Consider the following 18,615-nt stretch of genomic DNA (forward strand, 5'->3'; position numbering starts at 1 on the left):
TCATTTAATTCATTTAAGGGGAAGAATACAAGATATTGAACTTATTTTTGAACTTTGCTTATATAGCTGAATGATGTCCTTGGTGGATATTCAAGTAGTAGCATTTATTTTCAATTTAAAAAATTAAGGAAATATTAAAAATAAATCTATAAAACTGTAGAGAAATATGCCAGATTTTGCATTAAATTTTTTGAGTTTAAAATCATGCAGGTGAAAGCAAGTTGGAGCAGTACAGCAAACTTGAATTCTGAATTAAACCCCAAAGCAGTCTGAAATATGTTGCCTGGGATTTGATATTAAGAGGTAATAATGCTTTTATATACCAAAATGTGTGTATTTTGTGCACCAAAATCAAAATTGCTGCAGTGAGTGAAACGAAAGAAGTAGCTATCAAGCAGTCTAGATAATGCAGTGATACTGTGCGTGCTAAGTCGCTTCAGTCCTTTCTGACTCTTTATAAACAGCCCTATGGACTGTAGCCCGCCAGGCTCCTCTGTCCATGGGATTCTCCAAGCAGGAACACCAGAGTGGGTTGCCGTACACTCCTCCAGGGGATTTTCCCAACGCAGGAGGAGAACCCGTGTCTCTTATGTCTGCTGCACTGGTAGTTTAGTTCTTGTAGAGATCACAGAAATCCAGACAGAAGAGTTCAGATTGCAGGTAATCTGTATGGAGATGATTTTGAATATGGGTAAGCATTTGAGCATGATTTTAAACTAAGACTGAATGAAAATTAGTCTTGAAGGATGGTTGTAGTTAGGCTAAATAAAAAGACAGCTGCTGAATAGGTGTGTGGTAGGTAGCAATAAAGATGGGAGTGTATTTTGAAGAATATGTTCATTTTGTCCTAATTACATTTTTCACATCCTCCACCTTGGATGGAAAGGAAATCATAGAGATACAGACAAGGACAGGGAAAAATGGACAAAACAAAGCTTGTGCCTTGATGGCTTGAGACATTAATGGAAATGTGCAGCTAAGAAGGAAACATTAGAAAATAATTAAGAAAAGATTTCCTCTGTGTATGCAGTTTTTCTTCTTCTTAGTCGCTATTTGCACCATTTCAGACTTCATAAAATTATAGGTGGTGCTACATTGTAGAATATTTTGAGGTTATATATTTCAAATTCAAAGTAAACATGAAAAACAGCATTAGAAATACAAGAGAAGAAACTAAATTTGGTGGGGGCCATTTATTACATGTGAAATTAAAGTCTTAAATATTTTAGAAAATAATTAAAGTTGGACTTCCCTGATAGCTCAGCTGGGAAAGAATCCACCTGCAATGCATGGGACCCCAGTTCGATTCCTGGGTGGGGAAGATCTGCTGGAGAAGGGATAGGCTACGAACTCCAGTGTTTCTGGTCTTCCCTTGTGACTCAGCTGGTAAAGAATCTACCTGTAATGTGGGAGACCTGGGTTCAGTCCCTGCGTTGGGAAGATCCCCTGGAGAAGGGAATGGCTACCCACTCCAGAATTCTACACTAAATTTAGTGGGGGGCAATTATTACATGTGAAATTAAAGTCTTAAACATTTTAATTCACTAAGTTATATTTTATACATAATTGTATAGTAAAAAGAAATTCTTAAAATAGAATTATATTCTAAAGGTAAGGTTTCAGAGAGCTTAACTTGTCGGAAACATATTAATAAGTGACTGAGGTTAAATTTGAAGGCAAGCTGACTTGATTAAAGAGTCTAGATTGTTAACAAGACATCATTCATATTCTCTAGGAGATACAATATATGACCTTTCACCAGGGTTTGGCCAGTTGGTGAAATCATTAAGGGAAGGTAAACCTGAGGCTTCTCTGATGAGGTGGGTGCTGAATCTCTCAGTTGTGTGACTTGCGACTCCATGGACTTTCGCCCGCCAGGCTCCTCCGTCCACCAGTTTTCACCAGCAAGGATACTGGAGTGGGGTGCCAATTCTTTCCCCTGGGGATATTCCTGACCCAGGGATTGAACTCATGTCCCTTGCATCTCCTGCACCATCAGGAGGATTCTTTACCACCGCACTACCTGGGAAAGCCTCTCTCTGATCGGGGAGCACTAAGGAAAAGTGAGAGAAAAACAGAGGACATCTTGAGCAGTTAGAATGGCCTGAACAAACAGAAGAATTTGCAAGTGCAATCAACAAGTTCAATTAAATGAAGCTAAAGAAAGGAATTATCCATGTGGAGAAAAGGGCAACAGCTGGGAAGGTTGAGAAAATTCAAACAAGGACATTTTCTGAGTCACCCTGACACCCAGTCCTTCCCAGTCCATCCTCTCCTTGCCCCTACATCAGAAGCTGACTTGCACTCTCCACACCTGTAGACACACGGTATATTTGGGCTCCAACTGCGCCTTATTCGCATTCCTGGGAAATCCCAGACGTCACCACTGCAAACCAGTCCCCTGTCCAGGCTGGGAGGAAAATACCCTCTGTTTCTGTCATGTCTGGTTGCTTAGGGTGAGCTCTCTGGCTTTCTCTGGCAGAAGCCGTAGTGATGGATGAGAGAAATCAGAGTGCGGGAATCACCTTCGTCCTCTTGGGCTTCTCAGAATACCCGCAGCTCCAGGTGCCCCTATTCCTGGCTTTCTTCACCGTCTACACCGTCTCTGTGGTGGGAAACCTGGGTATGATTGTGATCATCAGAATCAACCCCAAGCTCCACACCCCCATGTACTTCTTTCTCAGCCATCTCTCCTTTCTTGATTTTTGTTACTCTTCTATAACCACACCTAAACTCTTAGAGATCTTGGTTGTGGACAGAAGGACTATCTCCTACGTGGGTTGCATGATGCAATTCTTCTTTGGTTGCACACTTGCGATTACGGAGATGTTCATGTTAGCAGTGATGGCCTATGACCGGTTTGTAGCTGTTTGTAACCCCCTGCTCTACACAGTTGCTATGTCTCCTAAGCTCTGCAGCCTCCTAGTCGCTGGAACCTACACGTGGGGTGGATCGTGTTCCTTGACAATCACCTGTTCTCTTTTGGAGCTGTCCTTCTGCGGTTCTAACGTCATACATCACTTTGGCTGTGAGTACTCTGCCATCGTCTCTGCCTCTTGCTCTGACTCTCACTTCAGTCAGATGACACGTTTTATCATTTCTACTCTCAGTGAGGTGTGTAGCCTCCTGCTTATCCTCGCCTCCTATATTTTCATAATTGTCACAATCATCAAGATGCCTTCAGCTGGTGGACTCTGAAAAGCCTTCTCCACCTGTGCCTCCCACCTGACCGCCATCACCATTTTCCATGGGGTCATCCTTCTTCTCTACTGTGTACCCAACTCCAGAAGCTCATGGCTCTTCATCAAAGTAGCCACTGTGCTTTACACAATAGTGATCCCCATGCTAAATCTCCTTATCTACAGCCTTAGAAATAATGATGTGAAGGAGACCATCATAAAATTAGTCAATACCAAAATGTTTTCTCACCCAATGTAATTTTGAGTGAGAAGAGAGATAGAGGAAAGCAGTTTCTTAAATGTGCTTTATACAGTGTGTTGAAGGTTATTACATTTTTCTTCCAATGTGTGCTTATCCCAGTGTCCTACTCTTTGTGACCCCTTCTCTGTCCACGGGGAATCTCCAGGCAAGAATACTAGAGTGGGTTGCCATGCCCTCCTCCAGGGGATCTTCCCAAGCCAGCAATGGAACTCATGTCTCCCGAAGTGCAAGTTGATTCTTTAGTGACTGAGACACAATGGGATACAATCTCTTGAGAAAATTATGTACCATATGAATATAATGTGATTTTTAAACTGCACTGTGATTTTAAAATGTCACCTTCAGTTTAAAAGAAAAATATATGTTTATGTCTCACTTTCAGAATGTTATAGGCAAAATAATGACCGTCTAACAGTGTCCAGGGCTTCCCTGGTGCCTCAGATGGTAGAGAATCTGCCTGCAATGCGGGAGACCTGGATTCTTTCCCTGGGTAGGGAAGATCCCCTCAAGGAGGGCATGACAGCCCACTCCAGTATTCTTGCCTGGAAAATCCCCAAGGACAGAGGAGCCTGGTGGGCTACAGTCCACGGGGTCTCAGAGTCGGGTAAGACTGAGCGGCTAAGCACAGTGCAGCAGAAGGCTGTCCATATTCTGAAATCCTCAGAATTTGCAAATGATTTCTGTTCCATGTCTTCTTTCTTTCTTTTTTCTCTCTTCCTTTCCTTTCTCTTTTTCTCAAATTATGGAATGTAATAGGTAGACAAGTAATTTTGTATAATCATCCTGTATGTTACTTTCTCCAAGAAATTAAAGACATCGTCAGCTCTTTGCAGCATCTCTGTGAGCATGTTTTTAGTCACTGTGCCTCTTGATGCCTCTAGGAACAGACTCCATTGCAGTGTTCAAAGATTTTTCTTCTAAACAGAGAATAGGTTACGAGAGTTAAAACTTAACTTTATCACTTTTGAAATTTGTATTATTAAAATTTTAGAGTATATTCCCTTATGTCTGGCTTATTTGGCTCAGCATTTTGTTTCAAAAGAATTTTTAAGTGATTGACTGTAACAGTAGTTCCCTTTTTGGTGCTGAAGAATGTTCTACAAAATAAATATATTGATATGAGAATATGTTTATTCATACTACTACTACAAATGGAGTTTGGCTATTTCCTCTTCTCTTTTGAAGTAGTATTTAGTTACAGAGTTATAATAATTTTATATACACAACATAGTGATTCATTATGTTTTTAGATTAGACAGTATTAAACGTTGGTGGCTCAGTGGGTAAAGAACCTGCCTGCAAGCAGGTGATGCCAGAGATATGGGTTTGATTCCTGGGTGGAGAATATCCCCTGGAGGGGGGCACGGCAACCCAGTCCCATGGGCAGAGGAGCCTGGTGGGCTGGAGTCCATGGGGTTGCAAAGCTGGATGCAACTGAAGTGACTGAGCACAGCGCAGCAAAGGATAACAGGAATAACTCACGGCGCTGGGCAGCGGCTTCCTGTAGCTTATCCGTTTTATGCAGAGCATTTTGTAGACTTTATACTCCTAAATACCCCTTCCTCCTTTCCTCTACAAAGTCTGCATATAACAATTGTTGGAAAGAATTAGAGTAAAGGGAAACGCTGTGCATTGTGGGAGAGAATGTAACTTGGTATAACCAACTGCATACTGTATGGAAAGCAGTATGGAGTTTTACACACACACACACACACACACACACACACACACACACGGTAAAAACAGAACTACCATGTGAGCCAGCAGTTTCACTTCTGGTTATTTCACCTTTTTTGTCTTTAACGTAAATGCTGCATGAACATTCTTACACAAGTATGTGCTCACTGAACATGAGCACTCACTGTGTGAGGTGTGCCCTATCTCTGAATGTTCTGGATCAAAGGGCGCTTGTTTCTGATCTTTTGCCAGATGCCATGAAACGATTTTCCAAAATGGATGGATTAGTTTAAATTCAAACTATATTATATGTGGGTTCTAATTATTGTCTATTTTTGATAACGTTTAATACTCTCATAGCAGACATTTTAATATTTTCAGGTTGGTGGGTAAGTAGGGGTACTTCATCTTGGTGATGAATTCAATTCCACTTTACTAATGTGGCTGAATTCCTATAATTTAGTTATTAGTCATTTGACTTGTCTTACTTCTTTGTGAAGGGCCTATTCAGGTTTATTTTAAAATATTTTTCTATTAGGTTATTAATATTTTATTATGAAAAATGTATTTCATTATGCATTCTAAATAAAAGTCCTTTGATGTGTGTATCATGAATATTTTCTCCTAGATTGTGGTGTGTCTTTTCATTCAGTTGGCGATGTCTTTAGGGGCACACATTTCCTTATGTTTAATGAATTAATGAATCAATGTTTAACAAACTGTTTCTCTACACAGTGAAGTGCTTCTAATGTCTTATTTCAGATCCACTTCTTACCTCCAAAATAATAAAGATATTCATGTTTTATGTGCTAAGTTATCACAAATTTCATGCAGTATTATATTTTACACTCTACTCCCTCCATTTTCAATTTGGGGTTTTATTTTCTCTGTTTACATTGATTTTTTAAAAATATAAATTTATTTATTTTAAGTGGAGGTTAATTACTTTACAACTTATTTCAAACTAAATTTTGATGGGGGCATGACTATAAGCTAATTTTATATTTTGACTTATTGGCATATATTTACCCCAGAAATGCTTATTGAAAAATTTACTCATTTTAACACTGCTCTGTGGTGCCAGAATATTCATAAAGTAAACATCAGTATATCTATAGTTCTGTTTCTAGACTTTCTGTATGCTTCTAGGTGTTTTATAATCAGAACTACCCTTAACTAATAGGCTTTGATATCAAGTTGAGCAACTCTTAAAAAGTTACTCTTAATCTTGCAGAGTGTTTAAGATATTCTTTATCTCTACCTTTTAAAACAACCTTTAGAATTATTCTTGTCTGGGTTTAGTGTAGAAATACAGTAGAATTGTAGATCAATGTGCAGAGAGTGGTGTTTGAAGCCTCAGGTCTCCAAACCATAGCATGCCACATGATCATGTTTACTTAGATCTACTTCATGTTTTACAATATAAGATACATCATATTTTTATAAAGTTCTTACATATTTTTAAATTAATATCAATTTGTGATTACTTTTCATACTATTTTAAATGTCATTTATAAAATGTGTATTGTTTTTCAATTAGGATTCAATGCATTTTGGCAACTCTGAAAATATCTTTTAATAATTTTATAATTTATTTGTAGATTATTTTGGATTTTCAACATGCATATCATATAATCTCTAGTCAAATGTTTTCTGGATAGGTTGTTTCCAGTGTTATTCCCTTTATTTTTTTCTTGTGTTTGGTTAACTAGTTGAAAACTTTAGTATAATTTTTAATAAACAGTAAAAGTGGGTATCCTCGAGACTGCTGAAAAGATGGCAGAGGAATAGGACGGGAAGACCACTTTCTCCCTCACAAATTCCTCAAAAGAACATTTCTACGCTGAGCAAACTCCACAAAACAACTTCTGGAGGCTGGCAGAGGACATCAGGCAACCAGAAAAGCAGACCATTGTCTTCAAAAACAGGTAGGAAAAAATAAAAAAGAGGAAAAAGGAGACAAAGGAGGTGGGGAGGGAGCTCCGTCCCGGGAAGGGAAGCCCATCCCAGGAAGGGAATTTTAAGAAGAGAGCTTTCCAAACACCAGGAAACACTCTCCCTACCGAGTCTGTGGCGAGCCTTGGAAACACAGAGGGCAACATAACAGGAAGGAAAAATAGATAAATAATTAAAACTAAGAGATTACAAGCCCAACAGTAACTCCCCCAGTGGAAAAGCAGCACAGACGCCTGCATCCGCCATTGGGAAGTGGGGGCAGGGCAGGGACGCGCGGGAGGCGCAGGCTGCAGTGCTTTGCAAGAATCGGGCAGGAACGCCCCACGCGCAACCAGAACGATCTAACTTGGGCTAGCAAACCAGACTGTGGGATAGCTACCACGCGAAAAGCTCGAACATAAGACACCGCCAGGACCGTGCACAGAACAAAGGACGGAACGGAAAAAGCCAGCTGCAGACCATCCCCTGCCGGGGGCAGGCAGCCAGAGCCATAAGGACTGGAAAGGGGCAATTGCAGACCTGGAGAGACTTTACTTACCTAACTGCAAGCAGGCTCCTTTGCTAAGACTTCTGGGGGTGCTGGACAGTCACAGTCTGCCTCACGGGGTGCGCCAGCGGTCCACCCAGAGAGCTGAGCGGCAGTGGCAGAAAAGGTGACAAGCCATGGCAATCACGCTCGCCAAACTCCTGAGCTACTCGGACCTGGGAAGGGCACAAAGCGCAGTCCCAGCCGAATCTGTGCCTCTGAGGGCTGCCTGAGCGCCGAACCTGAGCAGCTTGGACCGGGGAAGTGCACACAGCCTAGGGCCAGCCCCAGACGGTTCCCGGCTGAGCATCGTAGAGCCGGAGCGCTTTGTGCGCTGCGAGAAGGGACAGGTCAAGCGGGGCTGAGACACTGTGTGCACATGACGGTGCTATTTGTTTGCAGCATCCCCCCTCCCCACAGCGCGACTGAACTAGTGAGCCTAAAAAACCAGCAAACAAAAGAAGTTAAACAGAGGGAACCACCTTGGAAGTGATCCCACACAGCCCACAACATCAGAGAAGGGCTAGAAATATTTTTACTATTTTAAAAATCATTCCTTTTTTTTTTGTTGTTTTGTTTTGTTTGTTTTGTTTTTTCTTTTTTTTCTAACTTTTTTTAAATTGTTAAGTCTTCTATTTCTCCTCTAATTTTTATTTCTATAACCTAGTATTACTATTAAAAAAAAAGACTTTTTTTTTTTTAAGGCAAACACCATATATAGTCTTTGGATGATTGTTGGTGGTTTTTTGTTTGTTTTTTGTTGTTGTTGTTGTTTTTTTTTGATAATTCTTGTTTTTTTTTCTTTCTTCCTTTTTCCTTCTGCTTCTTTTCTTTAATATTGTATTTTTGAAAATCCAACCTCTACTCTAGATTTTTAATCTTTGCTCTTAGGTTTTTGTTGTCAATTTTGTACATTTAAAAACCCAAACTTCACTACCCAAGTTTACCTGAGAGCGAGATTACTGGCTTGACCACTCTCTCCTCCTTTGGACTCTCCTTTTTCTCCACCAGGTGGCCTCTGTCTCTTTTCTCCCCTATCTCTTCTCTGTCCAACTCTGTGAATCTCTGTGTGTTCCAGACAGTGGAGAACACCTAAGGAACTGGTTACTGGCAGGATTTGTCTCTCTCCTTCTCATTCCTCTCTCTTATCCTCCTGGTCACCTCTGTCTACTTCCTCCCTCTCCTCTTCCCCGTATAACTCCGTAAACACCTCTGAGCGGTCCAGACTATAGAGCACACATAAGGAAGTGACTACTGGCTAGCTTGCTCTCTCCTCTTTTGATCTCACCGCATCTCATTCCAGTTACATCTAACTACCCCCTCCATCTTCTCTTCTCCTTGTAACTCAGTGAACCTCTCTGAGTATCCCTCAATGTGGAGAAACTTTTCATCTTTAACCTAGATGTTTTATCATCAGTGCTGTATAGATGGAGAAGTCTAGAGGCTACTGTAAAAATAAAACCGAAAACCAGAAGCAGGAGGCTTAAATCCAAAGCCTGAAAACATTAGAGAACTCTTGAATTCAGGGAACATTAAGCAATAGGAGCTCATCAAATGCCTTCATACCTACACCAAAACCAAGCTCCACCCAAGGGCCAACAAGTTCCAAAACAAGACATACCACCCAAATTCTCCAGCAACAAAGGAATACTCCCCTGAGCTTCAATATACAGGCAGCTCAAAATTATCCCAAAACCTTTGATGTCTCATAACCCATTACGGGTCACTCCACTGCACTGCAGAGAGAAGAAACCCAGCTCCACCCACCAGAACTCCAACACAAGCCTCCCTAACCAGGAAACCTTGACAAGCCACTGATACAACCCCACCCACAGTGAGAAAGCTCCATAATAAAGAGAACTCCACAAATTACCAGAATATAAAAAGGCCACCCCAAACGCAGCAATATAACCAAGATAAAGAGACAGAGGAATACTCAGCAGGTAAAGGAACAGGAGAGTTGCCCACCAAACCAAACAAAAGAGGAAGAAGTAGGGAATCTACCTGAGAAGGAATTCCGAATATTGATAGTGAAAATGATCCAAAATCTTGAAATCAAAATGGAATCACAGAAAAATAGCCTAGAGACAAGGATTGAGAAGATGCAAGAAAGGTTTAACAAGGACCTAGAAGAAATAAAAAAGAGTCAAAATATAATGAATAATGCAATAAATGAGATCAGAAACACTCTGGAGGCAACAAATAGTAGAATAACGGAGGCAGAAGATAGGATTAGTGAAATAGAAGATAGAATGGTAGAAATAAATGAATCAGAGAGGAAACAAGAAAAACGAATTAAAAGAAATGAGGACCATCTCAGAGACCTCCAGGACAATATGAAACACTCCAACATTCGAATTATAGGAGTCCCAGAAGAAGAAGACAGAAAGAAAGATCATGAGAAAATCCTTGAGGAGATAATAGTTGAAAACTTCCCTAAAATGGGGAAGGAAATAATCACCCAAGTCCAAGAAACACAGAGAGTTCCAAATAGGATAAACCCAAGGCGAAACACCCCAAGACACATATTAATCAAATTAACAAAGATCAAACACAAAGAACAAATATTAAAAGCAGCAAGGGAAAAACAACAAATAACACACAAGGGGATTCCCATAAGGATAACAGCTGATCTTTCAATAGAAACTCTTCAGGCCAGGAGGGAACGGCAAGACATACTTAAAGTGATGAAAGACAATAACCTACAGCCCAGATTACTGTACCCAGCAAGGATCTCATTCAAATACGAAGGAGAAATCAAAAGCTTCACAGACAAGCAAAAGCTGAGAGAATTCAGCACCACCAAACCAGCTCTCCAACAAATTCTAAAGGATATTCTCTAGAAAGGAAACACGAAAAGGGTGTATAAACCCGAACCCAAAACAATAAAGTAAATGGTAATGGGATCATACTTATCAATAATTACCTTAAACGTAAATGGGTTGAACGCCCCAACCAAAAGACAAAGACTGGACGAATGGATACAAAAACAAGACCCCTCTATATGCTGCTTGCAAGAGACCCACCTCAAAACAAGGGACATATACGGACTGAAAGTGAAGGGCTGGAAAAAAATATACCACGCAAATAGAGACCAAAAGAAAGCAGGAGTGGCAATACTCATATCCGATAAAATAGACTTTAAAACAAAGGCTGTGAAAAGAGACAAAGAAGGCCACTACATAATGATCAAAGGAACAATCCAAGAAGAAGATATAACAATTATAAATATATATGCACCCAATATAGGAGCACCACAATATGTAAGACAAATGCTAACAAGTATGAAAGGGGAAATCAACAATAACACAATAATAGTGGGAGACTTTAATACCCTACTCACACCTATGGACAGATCAACTAAGCAGAAAATTAACAAAGAAACGCAAACTTTAAATGATACATTAGATCAGTTAGACCTAATTGATATCTATAGGACATTTCACCCCTAAACAATGAATTTCACCTTTTTTTCAAGTGCTCATGGAGCCTTCTCCAGGATAGATCACATCCTGGGCCATAAAACGAAACTTGATAAATTCAAAAAAATCGAAATCATTCCAAGCATCTTTTCTGACCATAATACATTAAGATTAGATCTCAATTACAGGACAAAAACTATTAAAAATTCCAACATATGGAGGTTGAACAACACACTTCTGAATAACCAACAAATCACAGAAGAAATCAAAAAGAAATCAAAATATGCATAGAAACTAATGAAAATGAAAACACAACAACCCAAAACCTGTGGGACACTATAAAAGCAGTGCTAAGAGGAAAGTTCATAGCAATACAGGCATACCTCAAGAAACAAGAAAAAAGTCAAATAAACAACCTAACTCTACAACTAAAGCAACTAGAAAAGGAAGAATTGGAGAACCCCAGAGTTAGTAGAAGGAAAGAAATCTTAAAAATTAGGGCAGAAATAAATGCAAAAGAAACAAAAGAGACCATAGCAAAAATCAACAAAGCCAAAAGCTGGTTCTTTGAGAGGATAAATAAAATTGACAAACCATTAGCCAGACTCATCAAGAAGCAAAGAGAGAAAAATCAAATCTATAAAATTAGAAATGAATATGGAGAGATCACAACAGACAACACAGAAATACAAAGGATCATAAGAGACTACTATCAGCAGTTGTATGCCAATAAAATGGACAACATGGAAGAAATGGGCAAATTCTTAGAAAAGTACAATTTTCCAAAACTGAACCAGGAAGAAATAGAAAATCTTAACAGACCCATCACAAGCACGGAAATTGAAACTGTAATCAGAAATCTTCCAGCAAACAAAAGCCCAGGTCCAGATGGCTTCACAGCTGAATTCTACCAAAAATTTCGAGAAGAGCTAACACCTATCCTCCTCAAACTCTTCCAGAAAATTGCAGAGGAAGGTAAACTTCCAAACTCATTCTATGAGGCCACCACCACCCTAATACCAAAACCTGACAAAGATGTCACAAAAAAAGAAAACTACAGGCCAATATCACTGATGAACATAGATGCAAAAATCCTCAACAAAATTCTAGCAATCAGAATCCAACAACACATTAGAAAGAGCATACACCATGACCAAGTGGGCTTTATCCCAGGGATGCAAGGATTCTTCAATATCCGCAAATCAATCAATGTAATTCACCACATTAACAAATTGAAAAATAAAAACCATATGATTATCTCAATAGATGCAGATAAGGCCTTTGACAAAATTCAACATCCATTTATGATAAAAACTCTCCAGAAAGCAGGAATAGAAGGAACATGCCTCAACACAATAAAAGCTATATATGACAAACCCACAGCAAACATTATCCTCAATGGTGAAAAATTGAAAGCATTTCCCCTAAAGTCAGGAACAAGACAAGGGTGTCCACTTTCACCGCTACTATTCAACATAGTTCTGGAAGTTTTGGCCACGGCAGTCAGAGCAGAAAAAGAAATAAAAAGAATCCAAATTGGAAAAGAAGAAGTAAAACTCTCACTGTTTGCAGATGACATGATCCTCTACATGGAAAACCCTGAAGACTCCACCAGAAAATTACTAGAGCTCATCAATGAATATAGTAAAGTTGCAGGATATAAAATCAACACACAGAAATCCCTTGCATTCCTATACACTAATAATGAGAAAGTGGAAAAAGAAATTCAGGAAACAATTCCATTCACCATTGCAACAAAAAGAATAAAATACTTAGGAATATATCTACCTAAAGAAACTAAAGACTTATATATAGAAAACTATAAAACACTGATGAAAGAAATCAAAGAGGACACTAATAGATGGAGAAATACACCATGTTCATGGATTGGAAGAATCAATATAGTGAAAATGAGTATACTACCCAAAGCAATTTACAAATTCAATGCAATCCCTATCAAGCTACCAGTCATATTTTTCACAGAACTAGAACAAATAATTTTAAGATTTGTATGGAAATACAAAAACCTCGAATTGCCAAAGCAATCTTGAGAAAGAAGAATGGAACTGGAGGAATCAACTTGCCTGACTTCAGGCTCTACTACAAAGCCACAGTCATCAAGACAGTATGGTACTGGCACAAAGACAGACATATAGATCAATGGAACAAAATAGAAAGCCCAGAGATAAATCCACACACATATGGACACCTTATCTTTGACAAAGGAGGCAAGAATATACAATGGAGTAAAGACAATCTCTTTAACAAGAGGTGCTGGGAAAACTGGTCAACCACTTGTAAAAGAATGAAACTAGATCACTTTCTAACACCACACACAAAAATAAACTCAAAATGGATTAAAGATCTAAATGTAAGACCAGAAACTATAAAACTCCTAGAGGAGAACATAGGCAAAACACTCTCAGACATAAATCACAGACGGATCCTCTATGATCCACCTCCCAGAATTCTGGAAATAAAAGCAAAAATAAACAAGTGGGATCTAATTAAAATTAAAAGCTTCTGCACAACAAAGGAAAATATAAGCAAGGTGAAAAGACAGCCTTCTGAATGGGAGAAAATAATAGCAAATGAAGCAACTGACAAACAACTAATCTCAACAATATACAAGCAACTGATGCAGCTCAATTCCAGAAAAATAAATGACCCAATCAAAAAATGGGCCAAAGAACTAAATAGACATTTCTCCAAAGAAGACATACAGATGGCTAACAAACACATGAAAAGAGGCTCAATATCACTCATTATTAGAGAAATGCAAATCAAAACCACAATGAGGTACCACTTCACACCAGTCAGAATGTCTGCGATCCAAAAGTCTGCAAGCAATAAATGCTGGAGAGGGTGTGGAGAAAGGGAACCCTCCTACACTGTTGGTGGGAATGCAAACTAGTACAGCCACTATGGAGAACAGTGTGGAGATTCCTTAAAAAATTGCAAATAGAACTACCGTATGACCCAGCAATGCCACTGCTGGGCATACACACCGAGGAAACCAGAATTGAAAGAGACACATGTACCCCAATGTTCATCACAGCACTGTTTATAATAGCCAGGACATGGAAACAACCTAGATGTCCATCAGCAGATGAATGGATAAGAAAGCAGTGGTACATATACACAATGGAGTATTACTCAGCCATTAAAAAGATTCATTTGAATCAGTTCTGATGAGATGGATGAAACTGGAGCCGATTATACAGAGTGAAGTAAGCCAGAAAGAAAAACACCAATACAGTATACTAACACATATATATGGAATTTAGAAAGATGGCAATGACGACCCTGTATGCAAGACAGGAAAAAAGACACAGATGTGTATAACAGACTTTTGGACTCAGAGGGAGAGGGCGAGGGTGGGATGATTTGGGAGAATGGCATTCTAACATGTATACTATCATGTAAGAATTGAATCGCCAGTCTATGTCTGACGCAGGATACAGCATGCTTGGGGCTGGTGCATCGGGATGGCCCAGAGAGATGTTATGGGAGGGAGGTGGGAGGGGGGTTCATGTTTGGGAACACATATAAGAATTAAAGATTTTAAAATTAAAAAAAAAAGTGGGTATCCTTGACTTCCTCATCTAAAAAGGAAAATATCAATACTTAACATTTCATGCTTAAAATGTTAAGCAAAGTTATCTCATGTATTTTTTCGGTATGTGTCTGTTTGTTATATTTTGTTTTTTAGTGAATGAATGTTGAATTTATCAAGCTAATTTTCCTCATTTAAACTCCTTTAATATTTTGATGTGGTAAGTTATATTTTTAAAAAATTTCATTTAAAAATTTTTTTAAAAATATAAATTTATTTATTTTAATTGGAGGTTAATTACTTTACAATATTGTATTGGTTTTGCCATACATCAACATGAATCTGCCACAGGTATACACGTGTTCCCCATCCTGCACCCCTCTTTCCTCCTCCCTCTCCCTCCCCATACCATCCCTCTGGGTCATCCCAGTGCTCCAGCCCCAAGCATAGAGTGTCATGCATTGAACCTGGACTGGCGATTCGTTTCACATATGATATTATACATGTTTCAATTCTATCCTCCCAAACCATCCCACCCTCTCCCTCTCCCACAGAGTCCAAAAGACTCTTCTATACATCTGTGTCTCTTTTGCTGTCTCACATACAGGGTTATCATTATCATCTTTCTAAATTCCATATATATGTGTTAATATACTGTATTGGTTTTTTTCTTTCTGGCTTACTTCACTCTGTATAATTAGCTCCAGTTTCATCCACCTCATTAGAACTGATTCAAATATATTCTTTTTAATGTCTGAGTAATACTCCATTGTATATATGTACCTCGGCTTTCTTATCCATTTGTCTGCTGATGGACATGTAGGTTGCTTCCATGTCCTGGCCATTATAAACAATGCTGCGATGAACATAGGGGTTCTAATCAAAATATGTGTTTTCTCCTTAGAAAATTCCTATAAGTATTATATATTTACCTTTTCCTTAGTTGATTGGTTTAATGTGTCAACATTTAATGTATAATTTAAAATTCTATTATCATTAGTAATGTTGTTCTGTCATTTTCTTTTATTGTCTTTTACTTGTTAGTTTTCTCCATCAAGATTATATTTGTCTCAAAAAAAATGGTAAGAGAGTCTTCTTATTCAACTCAGTGAATATTATGTAGAAATGAAAAACAGAGTGTGGTAGGGAGATAGACAAGGACAGTATTCATATCAAAAACACCTATAAGTTAATTGCTATTCAGTTCAGTTCCGTCACTCAGTTGTGTTTGACTCTGCGACCCGAAGGACTGCAGCATGCCAGGCCTCCCTGTCCATCACCAACTCCAGGAGCCTACTCAAACTCATGCCCATTGCTTTAGCGATTCCTTCCAACCATCTCATCCTCTGTCATCCCCTTCTCCTCCCACCCTCAATCTTTCCCAGGATCAGGGTCTTTTCCAGTGAATCAACTCTTCACATGAGGTGGCCAAAGTATTGGTGTTTCAGCTTCAACACCAGGCCTTACAATGAGTATTCAGACCTAATTTCCTTTAGGATGGACTTCTTGAATCTCCTTGCACACCAAGGGACTCACAAGAGTCTTCGCCAGCACCACAGTTCAAAAGCATCAATTCTTTGGTGCTCAGCTTTCTTCATAGTTCAGCTCTCACATCCATACATGACCACTGGAAAAACTATAGCTTTGACTAGACCAATCTTTGTTGGCAAAGCAATATCTCTGCTTTTTAATATACTGTCTAGGTTGGTCATAACTTTTCTTCCAAGGAAGAAAGGTCTTTTAATTTCCTGGCTGCAGTCACCATTTGCAGTGACTTTGGAGCCCTCCCTCCCCCCCCAAAAAAACTGCCACTGTTTGTACTATTCCCCCATCTATTTGCAATGAAGTGATGGGACCGGATGCCATGATCTTAGCTTTCTGAACGGTGAGCTTCCATGTTTATTCAATGAATACCTATATTTCAAAAGTTCAATATCAAACAAGTAGTTAATGGGATAAATGTGATGGTGTAATTATCTTTAATGATTTAGAAGAAAATGCATCCACTAAAATGACACAAGAGGTAGTGTTTCACCTAATTAAACGGTTTCTGGTCCACTGAGTAATACTCCAATTTCAATTCTATGTGCTTCATATCATGGTTATGGGGGGAAATATAAGACCCAGGGTTTGGCAGAATTTAGACTGTGAATTCAGCTTTTAAATTTTTCTTTGTACTTTTTGATATTTTTAATGTCCCTAGAAATAAAATGCCATTTTCCTGGCATGCACATTGGAATATTACCATTTTTGCAAGCCTAAATTCTTCTAATATCTTAAAGAACATTTGAATGCTGAGAAGAAATATACCTGAGATTCATTAATCCTAAAAAGAAATTCTCAGTAATTAATCAAGAACATCTGGTTTCAGGTCAGTTCATGTTTCTTTCTGTGTCTTTCAAATTAAGTGGAAAAGATGGAGCTACAGCTCATATAGATTACTCCACCAACTGTAGACGATCCCTTTCTATGATCAGAAACATTTTAATTTGCACTAATATGGCATGAAGTGGTTTAGACAATTGAGATTTGTATTACTGAACCTGGCAGCAATGAGCAATAGGGAAATTGCAAAAATACATAGAATTCTGTAACTCCATACAGTTAGTTCCAATCTGAGTACAAACCTACCATTAATCCACTGATTTTCTCCAAAAGCCTTTGAAATTGGTAAGGTTGAACACCAAATCAAATGTTCAGTCTCTTTTGTTATTGATGTGAGTATCCCATCAGTAAACCGAAACAGTGGTTCCAGTCTCCCTAATATACCAGGGAATTGGTAATACTTTCAAATGTTGAAGGAAAGCCATTTATTAAAATAGTCTGAATAATAATAGGTATTTACAATGTATCTGCCCAGTCCCTCTTGCTATTGGAAAAAATATTCTGATGACATATCGTTTATGTCTTGGGTTGTTTGTAGTGGATATCAAGTAGGCCTTCATGGAGCTGCGTCTGTAGCCTGACACTTTTCTGGACGAAACTACGATGAAGCAGACCATCCATCTAATGTCACTGAAGTTTTATGTCTGTATCTCGGGGCCATTCATATTAAGGCATGGCAGCTCTTGCTTCCCCAACTTCTCCACGTGTGCCTCATCATAACAGAGGTTTACTCAGTGGTAGAGAAAATCTGTAACTTTCACTGTATCTTGAATGCATTTTGTATAAAATTATTGTTGGTGAATATAATTAATTGTATATAATTATATATAATTTATAAACATAAATTATATCCTTTTTCTCATAATATTATATATACTTTATATTATATATTTATTTATATATTGGGGGCTGAGACAGTAAAGAATCTGTCTGCAGTAGACCTGGGTTTGATCTCTGTGTTGGGAAAATGCCCGGGAGAAGGGAATGGCAATCCACTCCAATATTCTTACCTGGACAATCACATGGACAGAGAAAGCCAGCGGGCTACAGTCCATGGTTTTTCAAAAAGTCAGACAGGAGAAATAACTAACACTCACTTATAATTTTAGATATATATCCAAAAGGTTTAGCTGCTAAGTCATAGTGGAGTGGGTTGACGTCTCCTCCAGGGGGGCTTCCTGACCTAGGGATTGAGCTCAGGTCTCCTGCTTTGCAGGTGGTCTCCTGTACTGCGGGTGGATTATTTACTGACTCAGGCATCAGGGAGGCCCATAGCAATACTGTGGTGGGTTGCCATTTTCTTCTCCAGGGAATCTTCCCCACCCAGGTATCGAACCTGTGTCTCCTACATTGAAAGTGGATTCTTTACCATTAAGCCACTGTGGAAGCCTTATACATTAAAATAGATGATCTAAAATCACATTTACAAATAATTAATATATTAATTAGATTCAATTCAATGTTAAGCAAAATGTCAATATAAAAACCCCAAAATCATCCCAGGAGGCAGTATAACCTTAATGGAGATTTTGATGGAAGATACAAGATTATTTCTAAATAAGATTCTATAATTAATTTAAGCACAAGATGGAAAGCATAAACTAGTTACAACTTAAGATTTATGCCAGTTCACAGACTTTATGGGTGCTTAA

The 18,615-nt window shown here is 38.7% G+C and overlaps 1 pseudogene; it reads left to right on the forward strand.

The window, feature by feature from the left end:
* The first annotated feature begins 687 nt into the window (after positions 1 to 687).
* On the forward strand, positions 688 to 3,438 carry LOC114118516 (olfactory receptor 1165-like; annotated as a pseudogene).
* The last annotated feature ends 15,177 nt before the right edge of the window (positions 3,439 to 18,615 follow it).

The sequence above is a fragment of the Ovis aries genome, chromosome 15 (assembly GCF_016772045.2).
Source record: "Ovis aries strain OAR_USU_Benz2616 breed Rambouillet chromosome 15, ARS-UI_Ramb_v3.0, whole genome shotgun sequence".
In the NCBI taxonomy this organism is placed as follows: Eukaryota; Metazoa; Chordata; class Mammalia; order Artiodactyla; family Bovidae; genus Ovis; species Ovis aries.